The 25650-nt window shown below is 33.2% G+C and overlaps 1 long non-coding RNA gene across 2 annotated transcripts; it reads right to left on the reverse strand.

Annotated features, from left to right (window-relative positions):
* Positions 1-1766: 1766 nt before the first annotated feature.
* Positions 1767-13149, reverse strand: LOC133194629 (uncharacterized). Of its 2 annotated transcripts, XR_009722139.1 has the most exons (4): positions 13113-13149; positions 12443-12517; positions 8087-8480; positions 1767-3407 (listed from the first exon to the last, which is right to left on the reverse strand). It is a non-coding gene; the product is annotated as an uncharacterized LOC133194629 (long non-coding RNA). The 2 variants fall into 2 exon arrangements; XR_009722140.1 differs by lacking the exons at positions 12443-12517; positions 13113-13149 and adding an exon at positions 9715-9764.
* Between the last annotated feature and the right edge of the window lie 12501 nt (positions 13150-25650).

The following is a 25650-nucleotide window of genomic DNA, read 5'->3' on the forward strand; positions in this document are numbered from 1 at the left end:
GGGGGGTTGATATCACTCGTCGTCAAGCAATGTTGACTGTTACTAAATTCTATCTGGAAGGCGTGGTTTCATCATTCAGAGGGTAACAGTGTTTTTTAAACAAATGTTTCTCAAAGAATCAAATTCCAGTAATTTACATAAAAGTATAATATACCAAAATAACGATGTTGTATTTCCGGGCCCTCAGATACTCTTGCAAAAATCTATAATATACAGGCCAACGGACTAACAAGCTCATTTCATTAGGCCACAGTAAATAAATGCTGTGTTTTGCGTCCCCGGGCGAGCAGGGTTTTTTTTCCTTCAAATTAAAATGTAGTAAAACTGAAAAAAAAAAAACTTCCCAGAAATACAAATAAATTGACAAGTAATACATGTACTTCCTTTAAAGAGAAGTGACTGATGCTATCAAAATAAAGCATGCATTGAATTAGTTTTAAGCTCTACTTGTCGATTTTATATGATAGAAAGATTTTATGCAATGGTAGTGTCCGTCATTTGTAAGTGTGGACTTCTTGTATCTCTTCCGACAGTTTTGCCCGATTTAAATAAAACTTGGTATATACAAGTAGAGTACGCTAAGATACACAGAATTCTTTGTTTCACTTTTTTTATTTCAGTGAACGGTGTTGCCATGGTCACAAAAAAAGAATTTCTGTGACGTTCAAAAGTGCACTATGATTTCACCAATCTTGTAATTATAGGTTTAACTACATGGTGCACATGAAATTACACCAGTCAACGTTGTATGTACATGTAGTGGTTATCTACATACACTGTACTACATAAAATTTCTTAAATACCACAGTGACTGGGATATGATCTTGATGCATACATAAAACTCAAAGAGGAAGGACAACAATTTTATACCCAGTCTTCAGATAATGCGTTCATTCGTTGAACTTTATGAGTTTTTTTTTTTTTTTTTTTTTTTTTTTTGGGGGGGGGGGGGGAGGGGCACTGAAACTCGTGCTAAATTATTATTTTTTTTTATTTTCATTTTGAATAAATAAATGATGAATTATTACTAAGGAATAAAATCAAGACCTTTCAACTCTTGTAGCATGAAAATTGAATTTAGTGAACAGAACTTTTGTGGATTTGTGATCTCGGCAATGTGCTATCAATAGAAGGAAGAAAAGTGGTTTTAGGTTCCTTAAATATTTCCAGAATTTCTTTAATGGAGTGTGCTCCAAAGCCCTGGTTCAATACCACCTGTATCCAACCTTATTAAATAATATATTATTTTTCTTAACCCCTTCCATCAGTATCATCAAAGTGGAAATTTGAATATCAAAGTGGAAATTTGAAAAAAAAAAAAAAGGGGGGGGGGGATTCTCATACAAGTACACAAAATGTGGAGCGGGGGGGGGGGGGGGGAGTTGAGGTTGCTTAACATTGTCACTGATTTCTTTATTGAATGTAGATTTGATATCCTCAATATCACCCATGAAATTTAGTACTCTGTATTGTAGAAAAACCCAAGCGTGTGTCTTTCAGTAGCGTTTTTTCCTTGAACAAAGTTACTCTCATGGCCCCAGCCATCACAGTCTCAAACTTCACCACACCCCAAGTCATACGTAATTTCATACACAATTCACTAGTTCATCATAAACTCCAAGTTGTAAAGGACGGTGGCAGGGAGAGTGACACATTTTGGTCCCTAGATTTGGTAGGGCCAGCCTGAGGCATGTTACCGGATATTGCAAATGCAAACAAAGAATCTTTTAAGATATACATAGATATTTGATAAAAATGAATACAAATTTACTTTATTACTTTATTAATTCATTTATATAATGAGAATATTTTATCACATTGAAGAATACGGGCTAGGCTAGGAGATCAAATATTAAAACAGACTGATATATTTCAATTTTGGACCTCAAACATTACTTCCACTGAGACTTGAAATATAAATAGTAAATAATGCCTATCTCTTTACATATTTTCAAATTTGCTTTAAAAAAAAATGATAAAAAAGAACTTGTAATAAAAAAAACACCTGACCAGAAGGATCACTTGAATCTTTACAATTAATTTCATTAATAAGTCAACTAATTCTGAACAATATTTGCATATAATATACTGGTTTACACAGATATAATTATGTGCCACACACAACCAAGTACAAATTCAAATTACTTCTCAAATAAGTAAAAACCCTCACAAAGACTTCAAAATGAAAACTGGACCTTTATGACTAGGCTTAATTCATCTTTTTCCATTAAAATCATTTATTATTTTAAAAAATTAAACTCACTTTGTTTCTTCAGAAAAGCTAGGGTGTACTTTTATGATCTTAAAATTATATGAATGAAAATCTAATACACTGAAGATGCCAAAAGCCAAAATGCTTGCCTGAGACATTTTGTGTCTACTGTTCTTAAAAAGATTGTTTTTAAAGATTTTCCCCCTCCATATTCCTATAAAAAATGTTGACACTTCTATACATGTACAATTTAAACCCTAATTTCAGTCCGTTTCTAACCCCAATGCCCATAAATTAAACAAATTTAAATGTTGACACATAGATACATGCAAAATGAAAACCTTACTTTTAGCCCCAATGTCTATAATTTGAACAAAATTAAATCCATATGATGTTGTAATGTTTGCATATGACTTTGATTTATGTCACCCTGCTAGTTTTTCACTTATACCTATTTTTATGCAAAACATATAACCCCTTCTGCAGCTCTACCCTCGCCTTAGGGGCAATGAAAAAAACTTGAATCTATGCTCATTAAGAAAACTCTTGGATAACATTTGTCTTATATGACCAAATACATCATAAAATGAAAGTTTTTAAATGTCTTTGACATTATCCCATTTTTCATATTTCTTCATTATCTCCCCTTGGAAAAGGATGCAGCCCTTTATTTGAATAAGCTTTATAACTCCTTTTAAGCTGAGATACATTGTACCAAATGTGGTTTACATTGACCAAATGTTAAAAAAAATTAGAAAATGTTAAAAGTTAATGGAGGTAAACACTCAAACATATAAATAATGCATTGTTGGACACCAAAGACTTCTTTTTATCAGAATTGTGCAATTGAACCTTTGCAATTGAGCCTTTGGATCAGGTGAGCTAAATTCCATATCCATGTTTAGCTATGGACCTTACTGTTAAACCAGGTGTGTTGTATCTCCTTGAAATAATTACACCATATACAAATGTAATTTTAAGGCAGTATGTTTTTAAATGTACTTTTAAAGCTTTAATTCAATTGTCACAGCAGATTTGGTGTAACTTCCAAGAAATATTTTCCGCATTGGCTGGCTCTCTCAGTTGGGCATTCAAGCACTCAAAATGGCTGCATGATTCGATCATTTTTTCTGATGAACACTAGGAATTTTCATTTGTCCTGGTTTTCTTCTTCAGCCCACCATCATGCATGCATCTATATATTGAAATTAAATTTAAATGATCATTTAATTAAGCATTTTTTAAAAAAAAAACACTTCCAATCATAAAATCCTTCCTGCATATTTATACATTATCATTTTATAAACTGTATGTTGCCCTACAATGTACATGTACTTATGATGTGCTATTTTTGTTTTAAATGTAATCCTTATACATTCTACTGTTATATGTATATGTTAATTGTTATTTGTAAATGAAAATAAATTTCAAAATAACAATCATCTTGAGAGTATTGCATAAGCCTACTGGCAAGTCACAGTAATCTGGTTCCCAAAGGCTATAATTCTGTCAAAAATCAACAAAGTGTAATGAAATGCAAACTTGATCTGTAACTTATCCAGGTACACTCACATATACTTAAAATCAGCTGAATACACATGTATCTGCGAGTGTTTAGAAAAAAAAAAACCAAGAAAACCAAGTGACGAAGACTGACAGACAGACTGATGGACAGATAAGGGGGAAACCTATACTCCCCTCCGGTGTCACTGGTACGGGATTAAAATAATTACATACGGTGTGCAAATATTTTGAAGACTCTCTAAAACAGTAGTTTATTCATTAATTTAAAAATGAACATCATAAAAATATTGATCCCTAAGTACATGTGTACATGAACATGATGTGTCATATACATGTAGAACATGTAGAACATGCTTACTAAATAAATTAAAAGGAAAACCCCACTTTTCAGAGCATAGCTGTAATAAAACAAGTGTGGAAAACCAAATGGAACAGACTGACAGTTAGACCGTGAAGGAGAAAACCTATAGTCCCCTCCAGTTTCACCCACAGGGGACTAATAAAATAAGAAGTTTACACCCCCTCAAAAGTTAAAAGACCCAACTTTTTTTTAATTGAGAATTTTTTTCTAAATAGTGATAATCTTACATTTGGTGATTAAAACAGAATATAAAATTTAAAACTAGATTCACATAAAATTATGATGAATAAAGAGTAAAGAAAACATTTTTTTAAACATTAGAAATTTTAATTGATCCTTTTTAGCAAATATTTTTCATCACTTGCATCATTCTTGCTATGGCAGATTAAAATTTGAAGAAAGTAATTATCAAGAATATTAGATGTAAAGGTTGCAGGGGCTTTTTAATGACAATATTGTGTGTAGGAAGTTTTCACATATATACACTGCGCTGTAGAAAGCCTGTCCATTGCTAGAATTCATTCACTATTCGGTGTCGCCTGCAGATCGGCACTGAGGGATCACTTTACCAAGCATCTGTCTGTGTCTAGCTGTCCGTCTGTCTGTCACACCCTATATCTCAAGAATTGTTAGAGGTATGGATTTGATATTTTGCACATACATTGCTTGGCACTACAGCTTTTGTAAATTATCATGGAGGTACCGACCTTGTGACCTTTGACCTTGACCTTTAAAATAGTTCATAGTGCTGATATACAACATATATTTGACATTTAAGAGGTAAGTCTATGCTATTTAGCATGTATACTATTTGTCATAAGGCAATATAAAAAATATCAGCATTACAATCCACTTGACCTTGACATTTGACCTAATTTGCAAAAAATATCTTGGGCAGTTAATTAAACTTATGAATATTGAATTTTGAGAGGCAGGGTTTAGATAATTAGCATTAATATATGTTCATGATCTCATGATTATGTACTTTGAAACCGGCTATGATATTCAGTTACCAGACAAACTTTAATATATTCAAATACTATGAAAATAAATCATGATGGGTATTTCACAATGGATCATGTAGACTAAGATTTGCAGTAAACACATGGTAAAGATAGACTGAAATCTCTTTTGAATGCTTATTGGAAACATGTTTAGCTCATGAAAAAGTACTTTGAAACTGTATAATATTCTGATACCACACAAACTTATACATGTATTCAAAATACCATAAAAATACATCGGAATCAGTATTCAACAATGGATCGTGAAGACTGACAATGGTTGCAGTAAAGACAGACTGAAATCTTTTGGAGGATTGTTGGAAACAATTAATAAAATGATAAATAGTTATTTCTAATAAATTCAAATTTAAATGTTTATTTGACATGTCTTTGAGGGTTAAGGAACCATATTTTCTTTGATTGTCAGATTCTATTGCAGTCGTATACTTAATCCATGTATGTCTTTTTTTTTTACAGGCAAATGCATGAACTATCAGTTTATCATACTTTATATATAGTAATTAAGTAAAAAGCTGACCATGCACTCATAGATTTGTTTACACCTGAAATGAAACTACAAAGCAGGTGACACATGTGTTCCTTGAAACATGTACTCTTGTTTAAATATGTTGTCTACATATACACTTAATGTCTTCAGCCTGCTTTTAACAGATTTTATCTAAAAGTATCTAATGATTTTATTGCAAATATAAATTCATTAAATCTATATGTCCTTTATTTGTCACACATAGTCTTTTAATTAGGGGTGTATTGTTATACCAGTTAATAATACATGTATGGAGATACCTTTCAACTGAAGTTGGTTTCCAGTTAAAAGCAATAATTTATCTTAACTCTTTTTTTTATTTGTCAATTTAAAAATTAGAAAAGAATTCAAGTCATCGTAAAGTACACTGTACTTTACAAAATGTAATTTCTTTTTTTTTGGTTTTTTTTTGTTTGTTTTTGTTTTGAGATATAGAATTTTGTATTAATTATTCTATAAATTATATTTAGGCCAAACAAAAAAATATGTGTGGTTCCGGTTACACTTCCAAAAAAATTAGGGTAGGTAGGTAGGGATTTTTTTTTAATTTTTTTTTTTTTAACAAAATGATTTTCTTAATTTTTTCTAAATAATACCTATCACTGCTTTGCAAATGGCATTTAGATGTGGTGTGATAATATACTAGTCAATATTGGTCGGGGACACCTATATGCTAGCTTGCTTTGGATTTAACACTATTAAACACTTGCAATATGTTTTGCAAGGAGGCCGTCATTGCTGAAACTAAAACTTAAACTGGAGCCATTGATGGAAATCGAAATTCCGGAAAAAATATGAAAATTGCCAAAAAAAAAGTTAGGGTCGGGGGTATAAAATAGGGAAGGTCGGGTAACCGGAACCACACATATTTTTTTATTTGGCCTTATAAACAAACCTTATTTCATAATGATTGAAGAATGCATTTATTCCTAACAATTTTACAGTGAAAACTTTTATGATTTTTTATATTCTGCAGTAGAACACGTAGAACAGAAGTAAAAAAAAAAGTGATATGCATCAATATATATCATAAAACACAATTAAATCAAAATATTGTCATGATTAATTTTTTTTTGCATTTCGATACTCATCCCTACTTTTAACTCAATGAATCTTTACTCTAGACTTTGTAATTTTTGAATGAGAAAGCATTTATGAGATTAGATTCAAAGCAAAGCTAGGGGCTGACAACAAAACAAGAGGCCTATGGGCCACAACACTCACCTGAGTCACTTTGGCCCTGCTGTTCTGCAACAGGTTTTCCCTCAATATACATGTATTTCTATGTAAAATTTTGATTGTATTTTGTGGCCCCATCATATATATAGTGGCCATTATTTGTTAAAAAAAATGAATCTATGCTACCAGAGGATGCTTCCACATTAATATGATTCATCATGGCTTTGTTGTTCTTGAGAAGAATTAAGCGTTTTAAAGATTTACCCAATATAATCCCTATATTGTGCCCCAGAAAGCTTGCACCTAATTTTCATCTTTTCTAGTCCAATATTTCTTGAGAAGAAGATATTTAAATTTTTTTCCTATATATTTCAATGTAAAAGTTTGATCCCCTATTGTGCCCCACCCTACCCCTGGGGGACATGTTTTGAACAATTTACAATCTACACTACCTCAGGAAGCTTTCAACTAAATTTTATCTTTACTAGTCCAGTAGTCTTGAGAAGAAGATTTTTAAAGATTTTTTTCCCTATATATTTCAATGTAAAACATCCATTCCCTATTGAGGCCTCACCTTACCCCCAGGGGCCACGATCTGAATAATTCATCATCTACAATTCCTTAGGCAGCATTTATATAAGTTTCAGCTTTTCTGCCACAGTGGTTCTTGAGAAGGAGATATCTAAAGATTTTTCCTATAAGTAAGTAAGTATTGTGGCCCCATCGTGACCCCCCCCCCCCCCAGTGGCAAGATTTAAATAATTTAGAATCTACACTACCTCAGGAAGCTTCCATATAAGTTTCAGCTTTTCTGTCTCATTGCTTCTTGAAAAAAGATGTTACAATGACCCCACCCTATTTGCATTTTCCTGATGATCTCCCCTTGGAAGGGAAATTGGCCCTTCATTTTAACAATTTAGAATCCCCTTTACCCAAGAATGTTTTGTACTTTGCTTAAATTTGGCCAAGTGGTTCTTGAGAAGAAGTTGAAAATGTGAAAAGTTTACAGATGGACGGACAGACATGTGATCAGAAAAGCTCATTTGAGCTTTCATCTCAGGTGAGCTAAAAACTCAAAAAGAGGGAGGGGGTGTAAAGTCATACATGCACCTTGTCCTTTAGCTTTCATGAAAATTGAAAATATATGTATTTAAAAAAATCAATGAGAGAAACTACATGTAAAAATTAGTTAAAATTAAATGGTAGTAATCATAATTGTTAGATTATTAACAATCAAGATAAATGTTTAATTCAATTACCAATAAAGAGATCCAAGTTTAAAGCCATATTTCCAAAGGTTGATTCTTTGTCATCAAAACTCCTAAAATCCTTCTTAGTCTTAACTTGCACATCTTCCTTGAATTTTTGACAATCATGATTTTTGTTAATTTTGTCAGTTCAACAGTATTTCCTGACTTTATGGAAGTCTGAAGAAAGTCCTGAGGATTACACTCTACTATTCTTTTTTTTCACACTCCCATGGAAGTTATTCTGATTTGTCATATTTGGTTTCTCACAATCCTTAAATCTTTCTAATGTGGCTATACATGCTTCCTTTAAACTTGGTTGATATCATGTGTTCTATAATCCACCACAAGCTGTAGAACAGACGTCCTTCTTTTTACAGGGTTTGTTGCTAAGAAATGTTCATAACTGAAAAGATAAAGTGATTCCCATCTATTAGAATGTTGAAGACCTTTAATGAAATATCAAGATTACAAACAGTATTCAAGCTCAAAAGAGGTGGGATGAGTTATCATGGAGGAATAAGCATCCCCTGTCAACTAGTTACACCTGCTGTGAGCTCCTTGTCATAATAGGGTGAATGGATAAATCTGTAGACACTTCAGTATGAAAATAACAGCCTAACAATTTCTGTATGAAAACATCAGTAAACACTTGACTTATCTGTAGACTGTATTTGTTAACAAGGTCATTGTAACAAACACAGAATTTGCAAAATGTTCTCTATACCTGTATCATCAACTTATTTGCCAATAGCTTGCCTCATTTTAGTTATTGTTTGTACTTGGTACACATGCTCTTGCCCTTTGAATCAATTGGGAGACTTAAACTCCATATGCAGGTGATAATGCTACATAAGTAAGAGAAGTTAATAATAGAAAAATTAAAGTTACGTGTTTATCATAAAGTTTAATTGTTACCTTGCCATTAATGTCTTTAGTAAAATATTCAAATATGAAACAGATGTATAAGCCTCTGTGGTGTCTTCAATTTTGAGTTCAAAGAGATATACATGTGAATGAAAAAAATTAAATATAATGAATAGTGATCAATCTAAGAAAATCTATAAGCAATACAAATCTGTGAAGTGCCTGGCAAAAAACAAGGACCCTCTGGAAATTCCAGAGGTGGGATCAGATGTCTAGGAGGAGTAAGCATCCTCTGTTAACCAGTCACACCTGAATAAGTTAATGTAGGAATAAAAATGAATAATTACTATCCATTGATAAAGCATCATCAGTATATCATTATACATAATATATCTAGTAATGTACCGTTAGTATGTATAGGACAGGAAATACAAAATATAGTTATTTATAAAACAGTGTATTTTCAACTTCAGGTCATCATATTAAAAAAAATCCTATATTTCCAAACATTGAGGAGGACTGGTGGCTTTCATTTGTTTCATTGTATTTAATCATGTAAATAATGTACCTGACCACAAACATATGGCATGTGGCTTACATGTAATCGTGCTATATTACACATGCATCAAAATTTAATTCTAATTATTGCTTTGCTTAGTGTTCACACGGAGTTAATGCAAAGAAATTTGATGCGCAGTAAATTAATTTGAATTAACTTATTTGCATAAATTCTCCATGTGAATGTGGTTCAAATTTAATTTGTATTAACTTACGTTCAATTCGAATTAAACCCTCCTTGTGAAGACGACATAAAATGTACATATCTCATACTGTACACCCTCAACAAAGTTTCACAACCAGTTAATACATATTCTTTTCAGCTGTCAAAATCACATTCGCATGATTAAAATGAAAGTGAATGTTAAGTTGAATACCGATCCCGATTAGACTAAAGACAATTAAAGGACTGTTAAGGACCCTCTATACACTAAATCAAAAATGTTTTTAGTCCAAGATAAATAAATTGAATACTTTATTTGCATGTGTTTTCTCACTTAAATAAACAATGTGTAGAGATTTCTGTTCATCAATACTTTAATGTCTTTGAATATTTTTCTTAGGGTGTAATGTACCCTATGCTGAACATGTTGAAATTCAAGAAAGTAAAGTAGATCTGATTAGCTCATTATGTATGCCTTTATATAATATGATTTTCTTATTCAATTGTTAAGAATGCTTGCATTAACTAAAATTCAATAACAGACTGCTAGGATTTCAATAGATTTATTAAATTTGATTTAGACCCCAGGGCGAATTAGTCTCTATCTCCATAAAATACCATAAAATCAGAGCTCTTTGGTGTACAGTATATTCAAGTGGAATATAATTTAAAATTGACATAGAGTGTAATTGATTTGTATGTGAAAACTGAAATTAAAATAATCATGGAGGGTAAAAAATTGGGAAGGGGTTACAATCTTTCAGATTTCTTCTAATTCCATCAAAAAACATATACAGAGAGCTTAATTTATGCAATCTAAGTAATACACAGATGATAACATTTCTTGTTCATTTGAAATTACATATAATATTCTTGGCACACAGACTTGTTCACTATCAACAACATGTTTACCTTTTAAATGAAATTTTAATATCTGGTTAAAGTGGTAACAGATACTCTTTATTAACAAACTTCTCTTAACATAATTGATCACTCAGGTTTACAGGGTCTGCCAGTCAATCGATATCAAACATTAATTAATAATGATTCCCTCTTATATTTTTTGTTGTTATTGTCTTGTCTTTTATTGTCTTGTTTAGTATTTTTAATACACTTACAAACAACTTGTTCCTTAACACTAAATAATGATTTAAGTTGACTTTGGTCTGAGTAATTACTGTGCTTTTCCAGTCACTGCACTTTAAAATACTAAATGCATCTGCTGTAAGTTTTACTCGCATTAAGGTGTTGATTATATACTGTAGAAGCACAAATTTTCGTGGGGATAAAATTTTGTTATTTGTTATCTGAGAAGGTTTTGTGGGCATTAAATTTCGTTGTTACGAATGTAACCCTACTCATTATACTGAAATGTAAAATTTCATGTGGGATTTAATTTCGTTGAATAGATAATGTTAACAATTATGGTTAACAATGAACAACTGTCGAAATAAAGGAATGTTTCTGCTTTAAAAGCATATACATGTATTGTATATATATATATATGCATGTATATATATAAAATGTAGCTTCTCTGGCCTTTCTATTGATAATGTAAATAAGTGAGCAGAGTCATCTAGTGTGATTACATTTTTTATTACTTTGAGGGGAAAAATCATAAAACCTGTTGAAATTTTTGATTTTTTTATTCTACCGGTAATTGCTAATAGATCCAGTTTTACATAATGCCAATGTTAGCTTCACTAATTTATGCATAATTAATCCCATATTCAAAAAAAAAAAAAAAAACAAAAATGACTTTTCCCTGCATTTTCCAGTGCCTCATGTTAGAGTGGGAGTGAGTTAAAAAAAACTGCAAGATTTCAAACAGCTGCAAATCTCTGTTATTTATGTCTCTATGATGTACACCCTTGATGACAGAAAACTTTTGAAGGATTTTGAATATTCGTAAATGTTCAATCATAATTCCATATAACATACTTGTATTCTCTGCATTTGGAAAATCTTAATTTTCATTTATTTTTTTTTTTTAAATCCCTGAATGGAAGTAAATCTCTTCATTTTGAATTTCAGTGGTTGCATTATACCCCAATAAATACATGTATAAGTGTGTATCCCTCCTTCTTTGTTTTTTTGTTTTGTGTTTGTTTTTTTTTGTTTTTTTGTTTTGTTTTGTTTTTGTTTTGTTTTGTTTTGTTTTTTTTGCTGAAAATAAAAGTGTGCACACAATAAAAGAGAATTTATAGTAGTTCTTATTTGTTTAATATATTAATACATTACATGGTATACCCCAATGACAACAATGGCCAATGGTGTAGTATTAATTATCTGTCCTGTTTATTATGGAAAATAGCTAAATAATGAAAATTATTGGTATGACTGTCAGTTGCAAACATCTTTTTTTTTAATATCCCATTTCATTAATTTTATTTTACTCTTTATCTGGACTACATGTATCACTGGTGAAGTTCCATCTTTGTCTTTTAAACTGAACCTTTAATTTTTTTTTTATACTGGCACAATTAACTGATAACATACAGACTTAATTTTAAATTTATTGATCCTCCCAAATATTTGCCGGTCTTGGGCCAACAGACTGTCATTATGGTAAATAAATATTACATGTAAAACACTGATTCATGACTGTAGTATGAAACAATGCAGGAAAAGGTATACAGATCATGCTGATACACAAACACATTATCATGAACATGAACTCAGATCATTAGAACTTCAGGTAGTGTTTGTTTTTTTCCTGACATGTAGCTTAAATTAATTATACTATTAAATGAATGAATATTATATAATTGCATTCATACCATAAACTTCTCCCTGCTGTGTTCTGGGAATCCATGAACATTGATAATTTTCTGATCCGAAATCAATGAATCTACCTGAAATGTATTATAATAATAACATCAGTTTTAAAACATGAATTCCAGGATGATAAATAAATAGGAAAATATTCTTTAATGACTGTAACTTAGTAGAAGTCGCATCATTTTCATGAATCATCACAGTCAGGGACCTATATACTGTTATACTAGTATATAGGTCCCTGTCACAGCTATATTTACATATTCTCTCAAAATTGTCCCAATGCAATAATGAGTGCATGTCAATAAAATGACAAGTATCAATCTTTAAATTCTCATACTTTGAAATCTTTGTACATTAAAATTAGGGCATGTCACTGTCTAAATGCACAGCATGTCTTTGACATAAATATCAACTTATATTATAAGCTGCACTATATCTTCAGTTTGTCAGGGCTAGAAGATCACGTTGAAGCAGGGACCTATACATGCTTAACAATTATATCATTATGTCCCTGGGAGAAGTAAACAGCTGCCCCCCCCCCCTCCCCTTTCATAATTTAAATGTGCAGAAATTATTTCTAATATTCACGCCTCAGAAGTACATGTGTTTTTTTTAGTTGACAGCTTAATGTGTACACAATATTAACAATGATTTTAGCAGCCCACGTACCTATATATAACCCAGGCAGACTGAACGTTTCCCCTGCCCATAACACATGGCGTGACCGACTCTACTTTCGTTTTTAATACGAAACCTTCGAACTTGACATGACACATAAACAAGATGCGAAACGCAAGAAAACATTTAAAATTTTTGACAATATATTTTGCTACACATTGCAAAAGATCAACGTTGATTCAATAAAATTGAAATATTAGATGCAGAAATAGTTTCTCTCCGCGAGTACAACAAATGCCAATACGGAACGTGTTTATTTTCCCAGAGACATACATGTAGATATAGAAAAAAATTTCTTTATGTTTTTACTAACATTAATAATAATAACTTTTAGTATATTGGTTAAAACCATTTATACTGCAATCATGCAACGATGCACATTGTAACTATACAGCATATACATGTATACATACCGTAGGAAAAATATTGAGTAGACAATAATGCCGTAATGTCATAATGGACACATATCTTTACTCATTAATTCATAGGCCATATTTAATACATAAAATTTTTCATTTATTTATTTACAGATTTTTTACTTACCTTTTACAAAGTTTACTTCGTCCTCATGTACATGACTAAGTGTGAAACGGGTACTGTATTATGATGTCATTTACGACGTCATTTGATGTAACGAGCATGCGCACTCGCAATGTGTGTAAGTCTCGCCGAGAAGAAAAAATGATGGATCCGTGGTCATCTTATACACACTCATTACACAGATCTCATGCATCCGGTCAAATTAACACTTCATTTTTTTGAAATGGGATGCATCCTAGGACATTTTCCAGTTGATTTATGATAAAATCCAACTGAACACCACCATTTCGTGTTCATTTGGATTTTTCCGTGTTCATTTAAACGTGTGCCGTCTAAAGCACGTGTCCAATTGACAGGGTTTACAAACACACACACACACACACACACACACACACACACACACACACACACACACACACATGGAAACATTTTCTGTATATCCCTACATCGAAAAATATAATTACAAATTAGAATATTAATCGTAATAAATGTATTAGACTCTGTGGTACGCAGAAATATTAAGGCGTACTACGAAAAAAATCAACTGAATATGAACGTGCATGAATGCACACCTTTTAAACTGAATTTATTTTTGTAAATCTACTATATAATCACATGGATTTAATATCAATTGAAATAACATTGTAAATCCCGCTCTGTATTGAATTTGGTTTGCTCATGTTATTTGACAGTCACGTGTTAATTATATAAATGTATGTAATGTGTATTGTATGAAGATCATAAACAAATTTCAATATCGCAAGGACATACCCTAGTTCAAATTAAAAACTAAAGCAATAAATTGTTTCTACATATCTTGTAGTTTATAGAAAGTAATGCTGCTTTTAATAGAATTCGCATTTTATTAGTTTAAATTTCAAGTTATTTAGCTCTAGTCGAAATAGATGTGCCTTTTTCAAAGCATTTTATGTATTTATGAAGTTATGATTTCAGGAAAGCAGCAGCACTTTTCAAGTTAAAGAATGTTTCCGTCATGTATATTTGAAAAAAAAATTGTCAAGATTCATAGAGTGTATGACCTTGCAAAAAGGCAATATAATGAAGCAACTCGGCGAGAAACATGCAAACCCTGTACAAAAAAACACGTTAGAATTATTTCTATACATTCTCTCGATAGTTTTTAAATGATGGCACTAAAGAAAGGTTTCAGATTTGTAATAATGGTCTACCTAACATTTGCAAATAATATTCTCTTTGATAATAAAATGCTTTGTTTACCGTGAAAAATTACTTGACCCGCCTCTCATTGTACATACATATGCGTCAAATTTTACCATGATGACGTCTTGTCCTCAAGTACATTGCGATCGGTGACTTGTTTATATCTTGCTGTGTGGGATTCAACTAGAAAAATAAAAAAAAAAACCATAAATCAATTTTGCCATAACATAGGAGGACGTCAGAGGCTTTACATGTATCCTTGCAATCTGTGCTCAAGTGTATACGTCTGGCCTGATAGTTTGAAAAGACATGTCAAATATGAACACGGTGTACAGGAATCCGAAGTGTCACAACAACAACAACAATAACAGCAACCGCCTTTGCATCAACAACAATTGTCCTTGCAACATAAACTACCTTTGCAGTCCCAACAAAAACAACAGCTGTCTTTGTTACCGCAACAACAACAACAACGACAAGAGTTTATGTTTCAACATCCATTTACTGCTAATGTGTCAGGACCCACCTGCTCCGGTAAGACTTATTTTGTAAAAACGTTGTTGCAACATTGTATGAGCAAGATTTCCCCTCCTCCGGAGAGAATCTTGTGGCTCTATAAGCGATGGCAACCCCTGTATGACATCATCAAAGCCACTGTGTATCCCTCAGTCGAATTTATACAGGGCATTCCATTAGATTTGGAGCAAGATTCGTTCATTCACCCTGGAACGAGGAATCTTGTGATTCTGGACGATCTCATGTCTACGGCGGCCAAAGATTCTAGAATCAACGAGTTGTTTTCGGAGGGCAGTCATCACAGAAATTTGTCAGTTGTGGCTATCAATCAAAATCTGTACTATAACAAAGATCCCACCAAGAGACAAAATTGCCACTATCTGGTCCTGTTTAACAATCCTGTGGACAGACAGCAAGTCATGACTTTGGCTCGACAGATGTATCCCGAAAATCCTCAACACATGCTGAGACATTTTAAAGAAGCCATTTCCAAGCCTTATGGATACCTACTGATTGACTTGAAGCCAACCACACCCGAACATCTGCGCCTGCGCACAAGCGTCTTGAATTCTATAAAATCGCAACCTTCAGATGCCATCTCTCATTCTCCCAACGACGCGCCTAGCACTCAGACGCATTCAGAGCTAGATCAATCAACAACCTATCACTCTGCGCAGCATTCTTCAGCAGAAAAATTACAATTCCCAGAAACAGCACCTACCTATCCCGATCTAGACGAGATGCCTTCCTGTGACGATTGTGGTCTTGTGTTCGAAAGCATGCATGACCTCCAGAGACACGTAAAAAGATGGTGTCCCGAAAACGTTGCCCTTAAAAGAAAGGGAGATGATGTGGAAATGAAGGAGGACCAACCACCTGCAAAATGGATCCCATTCGAACCCGAAGAGATGGAAGAAGATGAAGATGACCGCGAACATGAAGTTTTTAACGTTCTCATGGATAAAGCCAAAGAGAACAACGAGACGGAATGGGATCAAAAGTACGATAAATACATCAAAGAGGGATTAACCCGGGAAGAGGCCAGAGCAAAAACCGAGGAAAAGTTGAAGTCAAAAGACTTACAAGCGTTCGCTAATAACTATGCCACCCTAATCCAATATATTATACAATTAAAACATGGTTCCATTCATGCCACTATTATGGACGATGTAGCCGAGTTCCTTTCTAAGGGTTACGGCGAACGCAAGTCCATCAGAATGGCTCTTAATAAAAATCGTCATCTCCTCGACGAAATGTGGGACGACGAAAGTGAGATGGAAACTGACGATCAGGACGACAGTGAAACAGAGGACTACGACAGTGAAGAATCCGAAGGAAATGCCTAATTAACTTTTGAGAGAAAAAAAAAAGTTTTAAATTACTCTGCTTTTTTAATATTATTAATCAATATTATATTTTATAATGTTATATTGCAAGTTTTTTGTGTGAATAAATTAAAATAAAAAATAAAACAAGTGTGATACTTGATGTAAACAATGTAACTTAATACATTACATTTGAAAACTGATGCATACTACTATGTTTTATATGATTTATTTTCTTATGCATTAAAATGTTTGTATCTTATGTAAACTTGTATCAATAAAAAATAGAAATACATCAAATGTGCTGTTTTGTGTGTCATAAAACCATTGATTTCTTGATCATGTGACTCAAGCAGTATATATTTTTTAGAGGATCACATGTATGACCCATTTCTCAGTCGTCAGTCAAGGAGGTAACATGTCTTGGGATGATTATCTCAAGCAAATTTATTAAGACCCTGTTAATGCTGGAAGTTTTTCGGGGCCAGACAAACTGTATCGATATGTGCGCAAACAAGGAAATTATGTCCTGAGCAAATACAAGATCAATAAATGGTTACAGAGACAAGAAGCGTACAGTCTACAGAGACCTATTCGAAGGCATTTCAAAAGAAATAAAGTCATCACCCTTGGCTTTGATGATCAGTGGGAAGCAGATCTCATGGACATGTCCAAATATGCCAAGGAAAACGATGGAGTTACTTTTGTCCTCGTTGTTATAGATATTTTCTCCAAGTTTCTGTGGATGCGTCCTCTTAAGGACAAAAAGGGTCAAAGCGTCACTTCAGCCTTTGCAGACATACTTCAAGAAGGTCGACGTCCGACACGAATCCGTACAGATAAAGGACAGGAATTCCGATCCCGAGCCTTTAATGCTCTATTGAATGATCAAAACATAGAGCATTTATACGCTCAGAACACTGAAGTCAAAGCCAATTATGCAGAGAGGGTGATTAAAACAATTAAATCTAAAATATATAGATTCATCACGTTCAAACAAAACCATCGCTATGTGTATCACCTTCAAGACTTTGCCATCAATTATAATGCAACATACCATAGAACCATAGGCATGCCTCCCAAAAATGTGACCAAGTCGAAAGAGACGAACTTATGGTGGAACATGTATTGGCCAAAGAAGACTCCTATAATTTCAAAGACTAAGAGAGTGAGGAGACCTTTCAGGTTTAAGATAGGGGATCGTGTGCGGATTAGTCATCTACGAAACGTCTTTACTCGCGAATATGACGAAAATTGGTCCGGGGAGATATTCGTCGTATCCGAGAGACATTTAAGAGGAGGATTGCCCATATACAGACTCAAAGACTATTCAAACGAAGAAATCAAAGGAACTTTTTATCAAAACGAATTGCAAAAAGTGGACGTTCGTGAAGATGACGTGTTTAAAGTAGAGAAGATCATAAAAACAAAAGGCCGAGGAGACAATAAACAATACCTGGTAAAATGGTTACACTGGCCTTCCAAATTCAATTCGTGGGTCAATGCCAATGATGTACAAACTTATAGCTGAATCTTTTCCAAACTGTGTACCTAATTTCATCATCATAAAAGCAAGTTGTGAATGAAATTATTTATGTATAATTAATGCATATGTCTATAAAAATATATACATGTATGTTATTGTTTTTGCTTCATCTCAACAATAAATATGAGATTAAAATGTTTGCTTGTCAATATTTTATTTGAATTGAATTGTACATATTTTATTGGCTAAGAGTCAAAAGGATTCTTTAATCTTAGTCCTTCATTGGACTATTATTTGAAGGGTTTTTTGTTACTTTTTTTTAAATAAAAGTATAAAAGAGTATATGTGCTCTCTAAAAGTAGACATGAGTTAATCTGAAAATTAAAAATTCGTTCGTATGTGATAAATATACTCCCGTAAGATTTAAAGCCTCGTGTACCTTCGATAACTTTTTTACCTGTAAATGTTTCGGTTGACTGATGCATCATTTAAATATATCATTCAACGCCGTCCCATTTTTAAACCTCCATTGTTCACAATTTCAATACACCATTAATCGATAGTACATAATTTAATTTTTTTTTTACATAGAAAACCCCAATAGGGATTAACAAAAGGCCTCTCTGATCCCGTTAAATCGATTTTAGGGGTCTCATCTCACCCGAGATTGACTCTTTTGTTTCCTTCAACAATGGCTGTAATTTATTCCATGACGTTGCGGAATTTCCAATTCTTAATGAAACAGCCATTCAAATAATCTATTGATTAAAAATCCGCTTTATCCATTCTCTTTGTTTTATTCTTTGATACTCCCTTATTGCATTGTTTTAACTAATGACTGGATCGACATCTTTTATTATTGATTTTCAATGATCCATTGTTTGAAATCATTCTTGAGTAAAGAAGGCGTGTTCGTTTCCATGGTTATTTATGACATCATCGGCTCCTCAAAGGAGCCGTGAGGAGCCCATTATAAGGTATCTGCGCCAGAACTCTGGTTTTTACACTACTCTCGAAGATCCAGGGGAATACAGTTTTTGTCAAAAATGTATTACAGACTTTTCAGGTGAATTAGTTGAAATAGTTTTTCTTGGTAAAGTAGAGTTAGTATTTGTGTGAAGGTCAATTATATTCTTTGGTTCTCAGATGTGCAATACCTAAAGTTGTTGCAAGTTTTTTAAAACAAGTTTTATTATAACATTTTCTTATTTTACTGATAAGTGTAGTTTCCACCTTATACTCTATTGCTTTTCATTTATTTGATACTTAGTCGCCCGCCGGGCGCAATGGATAGAGCGTTTGCTCTAGAGTCGCGGTGTAAGGAGTTGATCCATTACTTTGCGGGTTCGAATCCCACTGCGGGACGTGGAGACCGGTCCTTCGGATGAGATAAATCGAGGTCCCGTATCGCAGTAGGTGCTGGCACGAAAAAGACCCCTCACTGCTCAATGGCCATAAGTTTCGAATTTAGGCCAATATTTGCAGCCCTCCAGCCCGGCGTCTCCAAATGAGTGAAAATTCTCGAGAGGGGAGTTTAAAAACAAACAAACAAACAAATATTTGATATTTCTTTACATCGGGATCGGTTTCCTATTTGATCTATTTAGGAACAATATTGCGACCCCCCCCCCCCCCCCTAAAAAAATTAATTGAACCAACATACATGTAAAATGGAATAAAATAATTGATGGAATATAATTAGACTATTTAGATTTAAGAAATTTAGATTACAAAAAGTTTGAATAATTCTTCACACGCAGTGGAAGAAATGTCTCAATCATCGTTTGAATTTCTTCTATATTTCTTATTCGTAAATAAACATCATGGGCACGTGTCGTCCAGAAAAATTAATAATTTCTAGATGGTTAATTTTCTCAAAAGAACTGGAAATTCTTTAAATATTTACACGTACAATGTACCTTCTAATTTTTTTATACTCACAATTAAAAAATGTCATTGAAGCTTACACTCAGAATTTTTTTTATATAATGTATATTTTTTTAAAAAGTATATTTCTTTATATGATATTCTTTCAGCAAAAGATATCAATAACATATGATTTCACCAATTTTATACCAAAGGATTTTTTGGTTTCATCACTGTTTCACTCATAATTAGACAAGAAACGTGTGTAATTTTGACCCTGAACACTAGAGAGACTTCTTGTGTAATGCAATATGGATTGGTACGGTAAAAAAATGGATCTTTAAACAAAAGTTAAACTTTGAAGATTAGCGACACAGTCCTAACATGCATTTCAACCATTTCATCTTCTAAAGCTAAAGTTTCCGCAGCTAGGTTAAGGACTCCCATATTTACGTCAGCCTATGCAGAGGTTCGGGAAAGCTATTATGACGTCACGTTAAAACACTACAAATGAATCTCGATGAACAAAAACTATATGTTCTTTTTAAAACACTCTCAAATACTTTCCTTTCTCAAAAATATTATAAAGATAAATGAATGTGCAACTTATCTTGCCAAATTAGCACTTAGCGTATGTAAAATGAAAGCCAGCTTGATCTCGCTGTACTTACTGAGATGACGTCATTTCTTAGTTTGACACGCAGTTTCTCTGTACTTGAGGCGTGGATCAAGCTTTTATCATAGTTTGTAAAAAATAAAAATAAATACGAAACAAGCTTATTTGGACAAAAATTAAGACATATTCTAAAATAGATTAATCCACATTTTATTGTCAAATGTGTAGACTTTATATATAGCCGTAGGGAGCACATTTGTACAGTAACGTGCTAGAGTGAGGGGTCCAGCCACTCGAAAATATCAAAAGTTCAACGATATCCGCTTCACTATAAATTCTGAAATTTTAAACACGTGTAGCTATTATTCGTACTATTATGAAAAGTGCTGGGAGCTGGTTGTGCATTCCGCAATGTAACATTATTCCAGTGTGTATTACATCTTTGTCAGGAGTTTATAGAAAGACGGCTAAATTTCACACAATTGCTCCCAGCACTTTTCATGTTAAGGAATTTGTCTCAAACAAAACGGAATAAATTTTATAGTGGAAAGATACCCGTATATCGTTGAACTTTTACGATCTTTGTAGTAGTACATATATGTTCTAATTTTAAACCGGTCACGTGACAAACAGGTGATGTAAGCGATGTCGCTTTGGCCGAACTCAGCCTAGACCCGATATATACAATTGCAAACGCCATAATTCACATTCATCAAAACTAATGCTGTCCTTAACCTAGCTGCGTCCATATTTTGTTAAATAGATAAAAATATTGAGTCTTGGAAGTTGCGACTTTAGAATGCTTAGTTCTTTAAAAAATGTAGATAGAAAGGTCTAATATTACATATTGAAAACAAACTCCAAAAAGGCTAGATATACAGTTATTTCCAACAGACAGAATTAATTTCTGTCCATATACTGAAAGCATCATGGATTTTTGTACATTAAAACGATGCAAATGTTGCATTCGTAAATAAACCATATAAAGATATTATTTATACGTGCATATAACTACGAAAAATTGCACAAGAGTACAACCTTTAACCCTTTCGACGCCAAAGCGACATAAATGTCGTTTACTGTGTCAACGCCAAACCGACAAAAATGTCGTTTTTCAATAAATGTTCTACTTTTTCTTTTATTAACCATATACCTTACGTGTAATTTAACACAATAATATATGTATTTTGACACAAATATAGGTCACTATTTTTACATGGGTACTGGTCTAGATATGACGTATTTCTTACGTTGAAGTTAAATTATGACGTCAGTTTAGAAGTCCGCTAGCATTGTAAATAAAGTATGGCGCACTTTACATTAGCATATTTATGGTTCATTGTTGCCGAAAAGTTTTACACTTATTTTCCCCGGTGATTTATACATTAACATGCATATATTTTTTTCAGAGAGAGAGAGAGAGAGAGAGAGAGAGAGAGCTCTGTGCACATATATAAGCATTAAAAAAAATTAGAAGTGTTTTGTTTTACATTGCAAACAAAAAACGACTCGAGAATTCGTGTATGTAATAATTTAGCTATGTTTAGCATTGAAATCTTGAACGTCAAGTTTGAATTGTACATGACTTTGAAAAAAAAAAAATTAATCTTGTCCTGTGGTAACAAGCAAAACTAGATGCTGTCATGAGACAGTAATACCCGCACTAAGGTGTTTGCCTCTAAATGCACACTCCTTCATATTGGGCTTACCAAGGAAAAAGTCCAAATAATTCTATAATTTACACAGTACATGTATTCGTCAAATCGAGCATAAAATGCTCAGGTGACCATGTGACCCATGAACCTCTTATACGCATTTCATATACTTAATTCATTACCAGTCTGAAATATCAGAATTTAATTAATGTTGTAAATTAGGTTTTAATAAAAAGGGGGGGGGGGATATAAATTTTTGGCCCATAATTGGAACTTTTTAAATTAAATTTATCTTCTCAACAACAAATAATATTATTTTAGTACAAAGCGTTTTTGATGAATTTATCAAAATGTGCAAACTTTTTTTAGTATTTGATTAGGCAAAAACCTCCTTGAAAAGCCACACCCAATCAATTTATATGTGCCCCCCCCCCCCCCCCCAAATACACACTCACACGATTTGCCTGTTTTTGGAAATAGGCCTAGATGGCAAAGTTATGTTAAAACATCGTTTGTTATGATAATTTAAAATTTGTTCTTGTACTGTACATGTATGTGAACACCTTTTTGAAAATTTCTACATCACATTGGGCTTGCGTCACCCTACCAGTACTAGTACTAGTTTTACCATTATCATTTTTAGATTGCACATGCCATGTGACATGGTGCAGTGTTACATGTATATCAGTGGAAATTAATTCATTTTGTGTTTTAATTGGATTATATTTCATGAAGTTGACAGGACCTATGACAGTCGGTAAGTACAAGTTTAAGTATAGATTGGGGTAAAATAAACCAAAATGCAAATGGTTAGGTTAAAGTTTAAAAAGGATCAAAGATCATCGGCAATCTCCTATGCAGAGTTGTCGTTCGTTTCTCTCTCAGACACTGAATGTATGAGCCGATCGTAGAGAGTGGATCATCGATGCCACAATAGACGAATTTCACATTCTGAAGAGTTATCTCCCGTTGTCGACATTACATTCAGTTACAGGCATAGATCCGGGAATTTTTTTCCGGGGGGGGGGGGGGGGGGAGGGGGGTCCACACCTCGGTCCAAAAAAATTCCAGCCCAGAATTTCCTGAGGAGCAAAATAAAAAAAAAAAACAAACAAACAAACAAAATAAAAACAATGATGGTGGGGTCCATGTTTTTAAAGGGGGAGGGCATCCAAAGTCATTTTTTATTTGCTTCTGTAAATCAGTATATAGTCCTATTTAAATAACTCTACAAATTCCAGGGGGGGGGGGGGGTTCCAATCTCCCTAGCCGCTCCCTGTCCCTGAAATGACAAATGATCATGCGACTCCTAAATAGTAGAAAATTTTTCCATTTGACTAGACATAATTTTGTTTCTTGTGTTATTATGTTATGTACATCTAATGGTTTAAGGTTATGAACCCTTGAGGTCATCCCCACTCTCTTGTTCATAATATGACTACATCAAATTAAATAGAAGTGCATCAATGATAAGATTACTTGACATTTCATTCATGAATTTGGGTCAACCTAGAATTAGGAATGAAAATCATTCAAAGAGATGGACCATTAAACTATTTGTATGTATTCACATTTTTTTTATGTCAAACCAAAGTATTAGACTAGTTTGCATACATGAACAAACTGGGGTCTGGGAAGGGGAAGGGGCAAGGGGAAGGAGTTATCTCTTTACGTCTTAATTAATTGTTGAAAATTCCTAAAATGAATGTTAACCTTAAATCCGACTTGTACGTCTTCATTATTTTTAAGTGGTGGTGTCTCCGTATGAGTGAAAAATTCCCAAGAGGGACATTTAACAACAAACAAACATTAATGACTTAAAAAACACAATATACATGTACATGTTTATTAGTCAATGGATATACTTCTGATCATATCTCTAGTTCTCCCTTGAATCAGAAATGATGATATAAATATTTTAAGAATGATTAAGAGTTGAAAAGGTTGTGCATTTTAAAATTCACTAAGCTCTGTGGTTGAATTAGCTATACCAGTTTAGCTTATTTTGCTACTCAAAGCACCTTGATTAACTATTTTTAATCATACTGTTTTCTGAAATGTGAAGTTTTTTCAACATGGATACAAGTCATACCTTTTCAGCTTCTGAAAACAATTAATGCATGAAAAAAAAAACTGCTTTTCAAATACTATAACTCTTTCCAAGTACTTGTGATCATCAGTTTTTAGCTCACTTGAGTTTTTCTGGTTTTCTGATCACATTTTGTTTGTCATTCATCTGTCCGCCTGTAAACTTTTCACATTTTTGTCTTCTTCACTAGAACCGCCGGGCCAATTTCAACCAACCCAGCCACAAAGCATCTTTGGGTAAAGGGGATTCAAGTTTGTTCAAGTGAAGGGTCACACCCTCTTTCAAGGGGGGATAATCAAGAATTAGTGAAAATTTGGTGGTATCATTTTAAAAAAGTCTTATCAAGAACCTCTGACTGGGCCCAAAAAGTTGAAACTTTCTTTACATAGACAGTGTAGCTTCAAATTTGTTAAAATTATGACCCACTGGGGTAGGATGGGGCCACATATGGAGATCCAATGATTTACATAGAAAAATGCAGGGGATTTTTTCCATTATAAATCTTCTTCTCATGAATAGCAAGGGCATTATTGTCGTCCGTTTTCACAAAAGGGACCTAGGGGACATTAAATCTCATTTGTCTGTCAGTCTGTCCGTTTGTCAGTCTGTCCGTCTGTCACAATAAATTTAACCTTGGTCATAACTTCTGAATAATAAGAGATAGGGATTTCATATTTCACATGTACATTACCTACAAGAACTTTCTAAACATACCATGATTTTTGAACCCATGACCTTGACCTTGAAGTTTGACCTACTTTTCAAAAAATTTAACATTATTTCAAATGATCATTTTGAAAGAGAAAAGATAGGGCGTTCATATTATACATGTATATTACCTGTGACAAGACCTTTCTAAATATATCATGACTTTTGACTCTGTGACATTGACCTTGAAGTTTAACCTACTTTTCAAAAATGTTATATTTCCTTATAACTTTTGATTGAGAAGAGATAGGACTTTTATATTTGACATGTACATTACCTGTAACAAGATGTTTCCAAGCATGCTATGATTTTTTACCCCTTGACCTTGATGTTTTACCTAATTTTCAAAAATTTTAACTTTGGTGATTACTTTTGAATGACATATGATAGGGCGTGCATATTTGAAACAATATGTCATAAATAATGGCATCCCATCCACTAGGACACGGAAAGCAGGGGACCACAATTCTTTGAATTTGCTTGTTAGTCATTTTGATATGGAAACATCCTCATATAGTGTAGATTCAAGTTTTTTATGCACTGCCA

This window comes from Saccostrea echinata, unplaced genomic scaffold (assembly GCF_033153115.1).
Source record: "Saccostrea echinata isolate AGI-Se365-2 ecotype Australia unplaced genomic scaffold, CSIRO_AGI_Sech_v1 ptg000029l, whole genome shotgun sequence".
Classification (NCBI taxonomy): Eukaryota; Metazoa; Mollusca; class Bivalvia; order Ostreida; family Ostreidae; genus Saccostrea; species Saccostrea echinata.